The sequence below is a fragment of the Schistocerca americana genome, chromosome 1 (genome assembly GCF_021461395.2).
Source record: "Schistocerca americana isolate TAMUIC-IGC-003095 chromosome 1, iqSchAmer2.1, whole genome shotgun sequence".
Lineage (NCBI taxonomy): Eukaryota > Metazoa > Arthropoda > Insecta > Orthoptera > Acrididae > Schistocerca > Schistocerca americana.
In genome coordinates this window covers 271,490,704-271,504,755 of record NC_060119.1, presented here as the reverse complement: position 1 = coordinate 271,504,755, position 14,052 = coordinate 271,490,704, and positions in this window count along the sequence as shown.

Sequence of the window (14,052 nt, the reverse complement as noted above, 5' to 3'; positions counted from 1 at the left end):
GCAGATACCGTTTCGCGCTTACTCGGTTTAGTATGGTGTGTTTTGGCTTCATACAAATCAAAGGAGCGGAACTCTGCTTTCCTTTCTATACACTCTCTGTTCTCTGTATTAAGTATTAATCCTGCTGCCAGCAACAAATGTCCAAAAGTCTGAAATGGGTAGATAAAATGCTGAGATCTGAAACATGGAAGTATAATTTTCACACCGACTACAGATCTTAGGAGACAGAGCACTGTGTGTTTGTACTTCGCCACAAACAGCGGGCGAGGCATCCGCTGAATAAAGTCCCAGAGTGTCTGCATCGTGTTTCAAATGGCGAATTCCTCTGCGTCACCACTATCTCGTGTTGCATTTGGCTGAAAATCACTGATTCTTAAATGGGTCATGACTGGAACAGGCCGTTGTATCTTTGGGGGCAGGGAATGAAAATTAATTAACTAACTGAAAAAACCCACACGCCCGCGCGCAGTTTTGACCAGTACAATTCCCAGCAACGCTTTACCTTAACAACCTGCGTCCTGCGTGCCCCCTACACGTTCTGAGTGGGAATAAACCCAGACTTACCGACTAACTTACGCCATGCACCTCACAGTGGCTTGCAGAATACTTAAGTACTTGATTAGAACATGAACAAGACTCAATAAATATTGTGGAGTGCACATATTGATGAAAACCTTGAACTTGTTGTGCTTCTCAAACAATTAAGGTCACCTTGATTTTCTCTCGACGTAACTGCTAGTCCTGGAAACAAACGAATCAATCTCTTGCCACATATTTCATATATATGGTAAGTAGTGCCTTACGCCAAAATTTTCCGTGGTAACTTATCGCTTAGAAAGAAAACAAAAGCGAGCAGTAAGATTAATATGCAGTGTTCACCCGCGGTCATCACGAGACAAAAGGGAAAAAAAGACCTTTATTACTCATTATTAAAGCTGTCAGTGGCTCAGAAAGGATTACCAGAAGTTAGGTATTTTAACTGCACCATCGCAATACGTACATTCGGTAACAGGACTAGTATTACATAATCAACAACAAATTTAGACGAATAGTGATGTCCACATCTAGAACAATAGAGGAAAAAATGACCGCTATTACCCGATATTAAAGCCGTTTGTGGCCCAGAAAGGACTCCTGTACGCAGCAATAAATATTGTTGATTGTTTGCCCAATAACGTTACATATAGCAAAGGATGTTTTAAATCGAACCTGATGACGTTGCTCCTTGACAACTCATTCTATTCTAAGGATGAATTTCTGTTTAAGAACCGATAACCTGTAAAAACGAAGATTTATAAGTGCAGTCGCATGAGCAGACCTAAAAAAGAATCTGTTCATTAATGTTGATACTAATCGTGTACATATCTCCTGTAAACTGATTCTTTCCACATCATTTCCATAAAGGAATCGTTAAAATAATCTATGGAATGTAGAAGTACCTAACTACTGAGTAGATATAGGTGCAATTAAATATCCAATAACCCTCCCTTTAGTCACAGTCTTTAGGATGGTTTCCTTAATTGTCTGGTATTAGTCTGAAAAGACTATTTATAACAGTTCGCATTGAAAGAAGCAAATTCAGTCTCTTGGAGCAGAGAGTGAACGTACAGAAAAGACCGACGTCCACATACAATCACTTTCTTTGAGCATCCGGTGGATGACGTAAGGTTAAATCCCAGCCTTACAGTTTTCAGTTGGGATCTCATGTGCCCCGTTACCTACACCACTCGGATATGCGCGAAAAAAAAAAGTAAATAGCACGACATGAAGAGGTATTCGAACGTACTAGGCCTTCCTATTTTTGTCTGAGACGGAAAAGAAGGTTATCGAGGGGTACTTCTAGATTGTGAGGTAAATGCTGGAACGCAAAATCTCCAAAATATTCCCAGTTGGAATTCTCTCAGCGAAATATAATAAGAGCAGTTCTCTTTCTACAGACAAAAATATTTTATAAATGTGATGGTGATTGGTTTTATGGAATAATACTTTCCAGATAGAATGAACAACATTTGAAAATTTATCCACCGTACGGCACTTGTATCATTTCACGTTGCTACGCTGCCATATTAACCGGAACATCCCGTTATAGTTTTCTTAAAAGTGCATCTTCGCTAGTTTGGTTTTAGCAACAGTCAGTAGCATTCGAGCTGCCAAAAGATTTGCGTGACGTTTCATAATTAGGTCAGAATTCGTTTACCATCGGTTCCGATGTTGTTTCGGTAAAAGACGATAAAGTTGTGTTGCTGTCCGTAGCTGGAGAGAGATTTTGTTTGCGAATGACTGACGAATCGATAATAAGAAAGTTAGATTAATAGCCTGTCAAAAGCAGATCAAGTATGGCTGTAAATAACACGCTGTACGGAACCTGTTCTTACAACTACGCCGACATCTCTATATATTACACACGCGCGCGCGGACACACACACACACACACACACACACACACCTCACTATTATTACTAAATTTTGGCCTGTACTTTTATCTAAATTCTTAAATACTGTGAGGTGCTGAGCAGTATTGCATGATCTTTGACCCTGGAACACGCTGACAAAATTTTTGACACACTACAGTGCTCATTTCCCGACGTGGTTGACCCAATGAACAAACATAAATAAGAGAGATATTGTGCTTCGTATTTTGAAAGAATACGGCCGGGGAGCTGGTAACTAATAACCGCGAGAACGTGAAACTTTTCTCAAACTATTTTGAGCAATTGCTTAATTGTGAAGAGCCTACAAAAAAGAGTGCCTGTTGAAGATCCTCAAGAGATACACCTACCATGTAACCCACCTACTATGCAGCAAGTTGCTAATGCAAGGCACCCAGGGAAGATGACATCATTGCAGAAGCTCTGAAAGCAGGTGGAAAAACGATCACAGAGGCCATGGATCGGATGTTGGTCGACTGTTGGGAGACTGGCAGGATCCCTGGTAACTGGAAATCAGCTATCATACACCCTTTACATAAGAAAAGCGATGGCGGCGGTGTCAACAACTACCAGGGGATTTCTCCGCCGCCAATAGGGTACAAAGTGCTCTCCAAGATTTTACTGGACAATGTAGAAAGTCAATGTAGTCAAGCAGTTGGTGAATATCAAAAAGGATTTAGACGTGGAAGGTCCTGTACTGAGCAGATCTTCAATCTGAAAACCATTCTCCAACTAAAACAAAAAAGAAGTACGAGCATCACCGTGCTTTTCGTCGACTTTACGAAAGCTTATGATTCCATCGACCGCCAAACACTCTTCTTAGTACTCCAAGAACGGGGTGTCGATTACAACACACACACACACACACACACACACACACATGAAACAGACTCTCACGGATACAGCCTCTAAAGTGAAGTTCAGAGGAGAGCTATCTCGGAGTTTCAACATCAAAACTGGAGTACGACAGGGTGATGGTGCATCACCCATTCTGTTTAATCTGCGGCTTGATAAAGTCGTAAAAACCAGGGACTGTACGCTGAGGAATCTAGGAATCAAATCAGTTTCCATTGGAGCCGGGACCAGAGGAATCGAGATAAGGAGTCTTGCTTTCGCAAATGACATTGCAATCTTAACCAACAACGCTAAGGATGCTGCCATTGCTGTCCAAGCCCTGCATGAGATGGCGGTGAAGTCAGGGTTACAAATATCCTTTGACAAGACCAAATACTATGAGAACCGGCACTCCAGTAACACCCCTTTGACGACTTTACATGGAAAGATTGGACGGGTCATTCGCTTTCGTTATCTTGGTGAATAGGTCCACTCCAATGGTAGAGTCGGCACCTCCATCTTAGAAAGGCGTTAACAAACTCAACGCAGCATACCATTATTCCCACAATCTTTACAACGAGAAGCGCTTTTCGAAGAACTCTAACGTCCGTCATTACAGAACTCCTGTCAGACCACAGTTTCTGTATGCCGCAGACACCCTCTTGATGAACAAAGAAGGCACGATGGATGACCTGGAGAAAGCCGAAAGACGTATTCTCAGAAAAATTCATGGCCCGAGATTGCCCCCAGTTGGAGCCTACTGATTGAAGTCTAATTCTGAACAGTATCAACAGAATCAGCCAACACCAGTATGCGACGGTAGGAGGCAAGTTCTATGGACACCTACAACGAATGAACAGCATTAGGCTTACCAAGAAGATCTTCTAATTGGTTAAAAGCTACAATACTGAAGCCTGTGGCTTAATGAAGTACTAAAGGACTTGGATTCGGCTGGGATCTCTGATCTTGAGATCCAAGATCGATCCAAATTTTATGCTAAAGCTAGAATCTTGGACCCCAGCACCTGGAGTCCCTAAACGTCGGAAGCCCCTTTCACAGGAGAGGAAGGAGAAATTATCAGCGGTGCTCAAAGATATATTGGGAACGGAAGAGAGCATCGAAGAACAACCAGCCATAAGTGCTCCTTCGTAGGCTTAAATCAATAATAATAAATGGCTCAACTGGCTCTAAGCAGTATGTGACTTAACATCTGAGGTCATAAGTCCCCTAGACTTAGAACTACTTAAACGTAACTATCCTAAGGACATCACACACATCCATGCCCTAGGCAGGATTCGAACCTGCGACCGTAGCAGAAGCGCGGTTCCGGGCTGAAGCGCATAGAAACGCTCGGCCGCAGCAGCCGGCTCAATAATAATATTTTGAAAGTATTCTAAGCAAACTACATACAGCATGAGGTATGCATGTCATCTTTGTCATTACAGAATTGCTAACTTCTTACATACATACATCGATATGCACACGTCCGAAAGAAAGCCATGGTGTTCCGTGATATTTGGTCGCGTTGCTACGCCGTCTCTGCCAGAAGGCGCTCATAGAAATAGCATTAGCACTAGTATTAGTCGTGGTGTGTTGGAAAGCAGAGGTGGAACTGAATGGTCGGGAAATATTCATCTGGAATTGAGCTGCTTAATATTGTATACACAGATCTGACAGAAATAATTGAATAAGACAATGATAAGGATATTTATGGATTTTGAGAGGTTTTCTTGTGATGAATTGATACAATGTAAATATACAGCTTTGCATACTTGCAAGTAGCTCTCTGTTGTGAAATTAATTGTGTTACCGAAATTTGGTTTAAACATATCTGATGGCTTGTTCACAGCTAGGGAAATTAGTTCTCCTCCCCCACATATACAGTTTCTGAAGAACAGAGATAATTTTTGGGTAGGTTAGTCTTGTGCATTAAAGTAAAATTTTAGGATAATCACCCTGTTGAATCGTTTCCAAGAGCAGTCATTTTCGTATAAGGCCAATATTGTTCACGATCTTGAAAGTCAAGTTACCAAGTAATTATTTGCTCTAAAACTGTTTTAGAAAAATTATTTGTTGAACATTAGCACCCAAAATAGTTCTCATGCAAGAAATTCTATGTTGCTTGTGTATGGACTGCACGTGATGCTACAAACTCTGTTGAATATCATTTTTATATAGTTTTGCTGCGGCGGTCTTTGCTGTGCTCCACTCAGGCCTCCACCGGCTTGAACAGTCCTGTCCTGACATGCATGGTCCGTGGATTCATGAGGCTGTCTCCATACCCGTACACGTCCGTCTGCTCGATACAATTTGAAACGAGACTCGTCTGACCGCGCAACATGTTTCCAGTCAACAACAGTCCAATGTCGGTGTCGAAGAATCCAGACGAGGCGTAGAGCTTTGTGTCGTGCAGTCATCAAGGGCACACTAGTAGGCCTTCGGCTCCGAAAGCCCACTTCGATTATGTTTCTTTGAATGGTTCGCACGCTGCCTGATGTTGACGCCCCAAAACTAGAATCTGCAGCAGTTTGCGCAGTGATTGCACTTCTGACACGTTGAACGAATCTCTTCGGGCGTCGTTGGCCTCGTTCTTGCATTATCTTTTTCCAGCCGCAGCGATGTCAGAGATTTGATGTTTTACCGGATTCCTGATATTCAAGGTACACTCGTGAAATGGTCCTTCGAGAAAATCACCATTCGTTGCTACCTCGGAAATGCTGTGCCTGACTCTCGTTAGTCGACTATAACACCCACGTTGAAACTCACTTGAATCTTGAGAACCAGCCACTGAAGCAGCAGCAACCTGCGCCAGACACTTGTTGTCTTATACAGGCTTTGCCGACCGCAGCACCATATTTTGCCTGTTTAAGTGTCTCTGTAATTGAATGCCCATTCCTATACCAGTTTCTTTGGTTCTTCAATGTAAATTCGAGGACAGTATGTTCTGGTTGCATGTTCCTCAAGACCATTAATTTCGTCTTACAGCTGTTATAAATATTTGTTTGTAATCTTGATCGCGTTGGGAAACATCATACGTCAGTATCCTCACACAGTATTAACTACAACATTCATTTTTCACAGATGGTCAGTTGAAAAAATAGCTCAACAAGGAAGAGAAAGGCATATTTTATATCGAAGAAGAACAGGAACACTACAGTATATTTACGTAAGACTCTGTCAAAGGGTAACATGCACGAACAGAAATGTCTCTCGATATACACCAAACTCACAGAGAATTACAAATAGGAAGAGTGTAAATACAGAGGGGTCAGTCGACGCACATTGCAGTTTAGTTTTGCAGCTATTGCAAATTGATATTCGTGCGGAATGTTTTTTGCAAACAAATAGCTAACACTCTTTCGTAACACACAACCCTGTTCACCGGTGCCTGCGCATTAAGAAAAATGGTTCAAATGGCTCTAAGCACTATGGGACTTAACACCTGAGGTCATCCGTCCCGTAGACTTAGAACTACTTAAACTTAGCTAACCTAAGGACATCACACACATCCATGCCAGAGGCAGGACTCTGAGCACTATGCGACTTAACTTCTGTGGTCATCAGTCGCCTAGAAATTAGAACTAATTAAACCTAACTAACCTAAGGACATCACACACGAACTTAGAACTAATTAAACCTAACTAACCTAAGGACATCACACACATCAATGCCCGAGGCAGGATTCGAACCTGCGACCGTAGAGGTCGCTCGGCTCCAGACTGTAGCGCCTAGAACCAGAGGCAGGATTCGAACTTGCATCCGTAGCAACAGCGTGGTTCCAGACTGAAGCGCCTAGAACCGCTAGGTCACAGAGGCCGTCTGCGCATTACGTTTTAAAATAAGTGTACTACTTTCAGTTTCCGGTACGGACTTGGTCCACTCGGTTCCAACAAATCTTCCCTCGGAGGTGCCGAAACGCCGTTCGGGCGTGTTCCGGCCCAAATTAAGCCCTGCTCTCCACTATTTTACCCACTTTTGACGATTCCCCTATGTTCTGAAGGAATCTCGCCCGTGCTGCTTAGAAATTTTCATGCTGCTTTGAAACATCAGCCAATTTATGGAATGACCATGTGTGTTGCACTGCAGTATCAGTTAAGCCGTACATATTTTATTGTTGCTTTATCAGACCGGCCGGTGTGGCCGTGCGGTTCTAGGCGCTTCAGTCTGGAACCGCGTGACCGCTACGGTCGCAGGTTCGAATCCTGCCTCGGGCATGGATGTGTGTGATGTCCTTTGGTTAGTTAGGTTTAAGTAGTTCTAAGTTCTAGGGGACTGATGACCACAGATGTTAAGTCCTATAGAGCTCAGAGCCATTTGAACCATTTTTTTTTTTTTTTTTTTTTTTGCTTTATCGCTTTGTTGATCACTAAGTTGAATTTGTAATATTAATAGATGTGCGAGGAAAGTTGTTATGGCACATTATCTATTACTTTTTCAACGCCTCAAGGGCACGTAACTGGATCTTATTAAATTTATAAGTACCGTGTTTTAAATGTTAATCTTCTCTTCCTCATGAAATATCTGTATCACAACCGACTTACTTCAATGTCGCATTCTTTGGTAGAAAAATGAACCACATACGAATATCAATACTCTACAAAGAAAGTGCTTCCATGAAATACCACTTGTATTCGTCAAATCTCCACCGTAGCAGTCGTGCGGCACGACAGGTAAATTGTGTGTGTGTGTGTGTGTGTGTGTGTGTGTGTGTGTGTGTGTGTATTTCGCTTGCACTGAATATGGTGCAAATTAGGCCTATTTATTTCACTCCTTCCACCGCGCCGTTGTTAATCCGCCTGCACCTCACACCCCCCACACCGCAGCGATCTTGATAGCAACAGCAGTCTTATGGCAAAACAACCTATAAAACATGACCCACTTTGACGTTGCATGTCATCAAGGAGGCCCGTGGAGCAACACAATTTAAAAAATTAAAGATTTGTTAACATTTTAACCGTACAGTTTTGAATTACTTCCATAAATTCTTAATAGTAACCTTACTTCATTTTATTTTTAGATTCATCTGGAATACTTTGTCTGCCAGAGTTTCGGGAAATATAAGAAACCAATACCGAAGATCTTATTAACTCTGAGAAATTTCGTAATATATCTTCTTCAGATAGAGAAAATTTTATTAGCAGTCTTCCTGAATTTCGAACGAAAAATAATTTCTAAATTGGACCCATTGAAACTACAAGGACCGTTTCCAAAGGATCCAGAAACAAAGCGATGTTTTTCAGTCTGTCATTTATTCACAGTTCAATAAGGCTGGTATAAAAATTCTACGGCCATGGCTATGAGTATGTTATTTTAAAATAACAGTATTGTCACTTCTGTTGGTTGTTTGCATATGGTCAAAGCAAATCATATTCCTCCACATGGGTTAACGGTTTTTCAGTTCTAAGCAATTTTACACAGTACGTATCTGATCATAATAACTCACAGCAGCATATTAACGCGCGCCTATCTTTTAATGATTGGTTACGAAGTAATACCATCGATACTTTACTTCAAAGTGACATCAATAGCAAAATTATTTTCTACTGATATGTATTGCATCGTGTTATTAATGTCACAAATATTTTAGCTTCATGAAATTTACCTTTATGGCCCATAATCCTGAATCTAGAAATTTCATGTCAATTTTACATTTACTATCGAATTATGGTCCTATTTTAAAAGAACTTCTCTTAAAGCTAGAAGGTGAAATAAATTACTTAAGCCCTAAGATTCAAAATGAGATCGTTAATTTACTTGCTACCGCAGTTAGAGAAAATTCTATTTTAGAAATTAAAAAAAAAGCTTCATTTCTGGCGATTATTTTGGATACAACTCAAGACGTGTCAAAAACTGACCAACTTTCTATAGTTTTTCGATACATGTCGATAGCAGAAAACTGTTATCGTGTGCCTAAAGAAATAAAGCTCTGCGAGTCCTTTTCGGGATTTATATCAGAAGCTGACTGTAGTACAGAAGGGCTTAAAACTGACATTTTTAACGCTATAAAGGAATGTGGAATTGATTTGTCCAAATGTAGAGGGCAGGGATATGATGGAACAAATGTCGGGTGTGTACGGAGGGTTACAAGCCCATATAAAGGCACATGCGCGAAATGCCGATTACATTCATTGTGCGGCACACGCGTTAAATTTAATAATGACTTACAGAAAGCTAGTATATTACAAAGTAATGTTTTGACTACACTGAGCGAAATAAGAAATCAAAATTCATTCCATGGTTTGCTAAATGAATCCAGAGACCTAACAAAAGATTGGGGAACAACCGTTGTAAAAAAATAAAGGACGGAAGATGACAAAGCGTTATCTGAAGAAGAGAGAATTTCAGACCGGCAATCGTACTTCGAAGTCAAACGTACTATTGCTGTTTAGATATTTAATTTCTCAAACTAAACAAAGATTTCAAAAGTCTTTGTGACCTTAGTAATACATTCGAAGTGTTACAACCGGAGGAACTCTTATCATTTTTAAATGAAATAATAAAAAAGGAGCGGGAAAACTGAGTGTAAAATACAGTAAAGACATCTCATTTGACCTGTATGAACAATTAATTTCTTTAAAAATCTGCTTAAAGTCTGAAACGCAGAAAATCCATTCCATTAAGGAATTCAGGGAATTATTACTGATTACATTAAATAGCCTTGCATCCAGTTTTCCGTAGGTAATAACAGCATGTTTCCAATTCTTTATTCTTCCTGTAACAACTGCAACAACTGAGAGAAGTTTTTCGAAATTAAAACTGATTAAAATCTATCTTAGGACTCCTATTAGCCAAGAACGGCTTTTAAACTTGTCATTGCTGTTTGCCGATGCCAAACAACTCGAAAAACTAAAATCATCTTCTGCTACAGGTGATTTAAGAAGTAAGTTTGCCGAAATAAATGGCGAGAAAAGTATGTATGTAATTGTTTGGCTAACTGGGCTCCTAGGAGCATTAATTGTAAATAACAACTTACCTATGTAACCTATACTTAATAAATATTTATTTTATTCAAAATGAGAGGGTTTTTTTTTTTTTTTTTGAGAAAAATCTTTATTCTCCATTTGATCTTCGCCAAGCCTGGTAAAAGGGCCCCGCTACACATTTTGATAAATGGCCCATCCAAGACGAGCTAAGCCACGGTGTATAGCTGCAATGATAATGGAATAAGAGTGCGGTACGTGCAAATGGTTCAAATGGCTCTGAGCACTATGGGACTTAACTTCTGAGGTCATCAGTCTCTTAGAACCTAGAACTACTTAAACCTAACTAACCTAAAGATTCGAACCTGCGACCGCAGCGATCGCGCGGCTCCAGACTGTAGCGCCTAGAACCTCTCGGCCACTCCGGCCGGCGCGGTACGTGCAGGCGGCTGAAAGAATGACTAACGGACCCAGGAAAAATATGGAAGTTTAGTGCCTAACGGTCCGCTGCCGACGAGGATACTACAGACGAATCGCATGCTCGCACTGGGGATGGATGGAGAAGTAAATCGGCCATGTCTTTTTCAATGAAACCATCGACCTTACGAGAGTTGGGTAAATCACAAATAGTTTACGTATGACTGGCGCCAGATGAGCCAGGGAAGTCCAACACTGGATTTAGTGAGATAACAACAGACTGTGGCTCCCACAATGGCGGGTGGTTAAATGGGATTAGAAATTACATAGGTGTCAGATCGATGTGCATACCTGAAGAGCATAGTGAATTGGAAAGTATAAAGGACGCCTTTGTCCCGCAGTGGATATCAGTTGGCTGCTGATGAAAACGACAAATGGTAAGACAAACACAACTCACACGATACAAACAAGTCCATCATTAGCAGACAGTAACGCATTTACGTCACTCCTGGGAAAAATTTTTTTGTTAGGTGAATGCATGAGTCCGTAACGCTTTTGTTTTGCATGTTAGTATTCCGATTGCTATGGGTTTATTTATCAATTGTCGTGGTTTGGTTCAAATGGCTCTGAGCACTATGGGACTTAACTGCTACGGTCATCAGTCCCCTAGAACTTAGAACTACTTAAACCTAACTAACCTAAGGACAGCACACAACACCCAGCCATCACGAGGCAGAGAAAATCCCTGACCCCGCCGGGAATCGAACCCGGGAACCCGGGCGTGGGAAGCGAGAACGCTACCGCACGACCACGAGATGCGGGCTGTCGTTTTTTGATTTGTAGTTCACTGTTACTATTTGAGCTTGTGTATTTTCATATTGCGATTTGAAGATAGTGGTGGTGGTGGTGGTGGTTAGTGTTTAACGTCCCGTCGACAACGAGGTCATTAGAGACGGAGCGCAAGCTCGGGTTAGGGAAGGATTGGGAAGGAAATCGGCCGTGCCCTTTCAAAGGAACCATCCCGGCATTTGCCTGAAACGATTTAGGGAAATCACGGAAAACCTAAATCAGGATGGCTGGAGACGGGATTGAACCGTCGTCCTCCCGAATGCGAGTCCAGTGTGCTAACCACTGCGCCACCTCGCTCGGTTTGAAGATAGTGAGCAGAGCTGTGGGCGCTAGATAACGGAGTGCGTAGGGGAGAAATCCGAACATTTCCGACAGATTTTTCTGTTTGAGTTCAGTAGAAGGGGGACATGGGTGGAGGCAGAGATAAACTTTTGCAGCTGTGCATGATGATATTACCACTGGACAGAACACAGTAAGAAAATGACTGAGTCTTTCAAAATGTGTAAATAGCGTTTGCAGCTGCGAATATAGAGCTATGGTGGAACTACACAGATCAATAATTCGACCGCACGAACTCAAAAATAACAGATTGTATCCTGAAAATAAAGAGAAGAAATTGATTTTATTTTGCTCTTCCCACATTTGTGGCTGAAATAGTATGCGGAGGACCCTTATCTATCCACGGTATGGTTGCCTATGGAATACATCAGAAGGTGTACGACCAATAAATAAAAAAGAACAAGGAAAAAAAAAGAGTGAGGGTGGTCCGATAACGAAGGGACTATCATAGGGTATAACTGCGTGACTATTTATTTTCCACATCCCGCTAGGTGAATACCGGGCCGGTCCCCACGTTCCGCCTCAGTTACACGACTCGCAGACATTTGAAACATGTTTGCACTATTCCATGCCTTACACTAGACGCAGACAGCTGGGGTACACTGATTCCGTCCCAGGGGGAGGGGTGGGGGTACGGAGTGGCTACAGGAAGAGCATCCGGCCACCCCTTCACATTAACATGCCACGTCTGTTTAACCATAACAGTAGACCCCGCAAATCGGGATTAATGCTTGGAAAGAGACATAACTGCGTGACTATTTAGAAGACGACGAATGCATAGTACGTTTGTTGGACATTAGAAATGGAGTGATATCTATTAACCATTGTGAATGCCTAAGTTCATTAAGAGATATATAGTGCTACACCACGTACGTATAATGAAAATGAAGAGTGGTAAATTTCACATTGTGCGTTTTCAGTGCTACTGTGCTGTCGGTAGCCTACTACGTGTCCCTCGACTTGATGTTGGTGCCAAACCGTGGAGAAAGTCTTTTAAACGTGCCTTACTGAATGGCACATCGTCTTCGTCCGAAGTTGTGCTTCGCTCTGATGTTCTAAAATTTAATAGTATGAGAAGCAGTTTTTCTGATTATATTTCTATCAGTTAAAAATATAATGCTTTATTTCTGGACTTATATTACCACAAATAAAGTGTAGAGTTTCAATATTAATGGTACTTGGAACAAAAAATTCTTCATGCTGTTTTGACGTGAAGTGCATTTTAGAGACCGTGGCTATGCACAAAGTACAAGTTGATTCTTGCAAAGAAGAAATCAACAATTGGTCAATGTTAATAAACCTGTTTATTTAGACAAAGAGCGCCATTACACATTTCAAACCAATAGGTTCATCTTCAGCAATCTGTAGAAGAACCTGTCTATTGCAAATCGGCAATGGAGCCACTTCTGTACATGAATACCATTAATAACGATGGCTGGTTGATGTTTTCCTCTTTGCAAGAATCAATTTGCAGAAGTGTTCTTAGTGGCCCTCAGAACATTCTTAATAAAACATTTATTTTCTAATATATACCATTATATTTTGTATTGATATGAAGGACACAATTCTGAGCTATCAAAATACCTTCTCAATTTTTTGGATATATATATATCACTTACATTCAAACTAAGCTACATTGTTTATTCAATTCCTAGACAAGTGTCACATTTGGCAAATAGAACGTTCTTCATTTCGATTCTGCAAATGTAGTCGTAAAATAACTGTAATCTACACGCCGTATAGGTTAAATAATGTATATAGCATCTGCAGTGAAAGTCTTGTTAAGACCAAACGCGTTTCGCTTTATTCTAAAGCATCTTCAGTGGTCGCCGTACAAATACATGACTGTACCAAACTCTGGCATTTACCAACTCCAGTGTGACAGCTGCCATGATACATTCTTAGGGCAGACAGGCAAAAATTTTGAAATAAGATATACAGAGCACAAAAGAGCATCGAAATATGGCACCTGCCGTTAAACACCTCCAGCAAGAAAACCACCATCCTACCACAACACAAAAGGACATGAAAATAGATTCAATAACAATAAATATCTCAAACTAGAAGAGAACTTCTAAATTCAAAATGCAGTAATAGAGAAGTAAGACATAATAAATGAACAGACAGACATTAGCAACTAGGCGTTATTTAAACTAATTAAACATCTTACAGAGAAAGATCAACCCACCACAAAGTGATATCACGGACTAGACAATATCACCACCCTAGATCAACCACCACTTTATCATTGTAAAGGAATAATT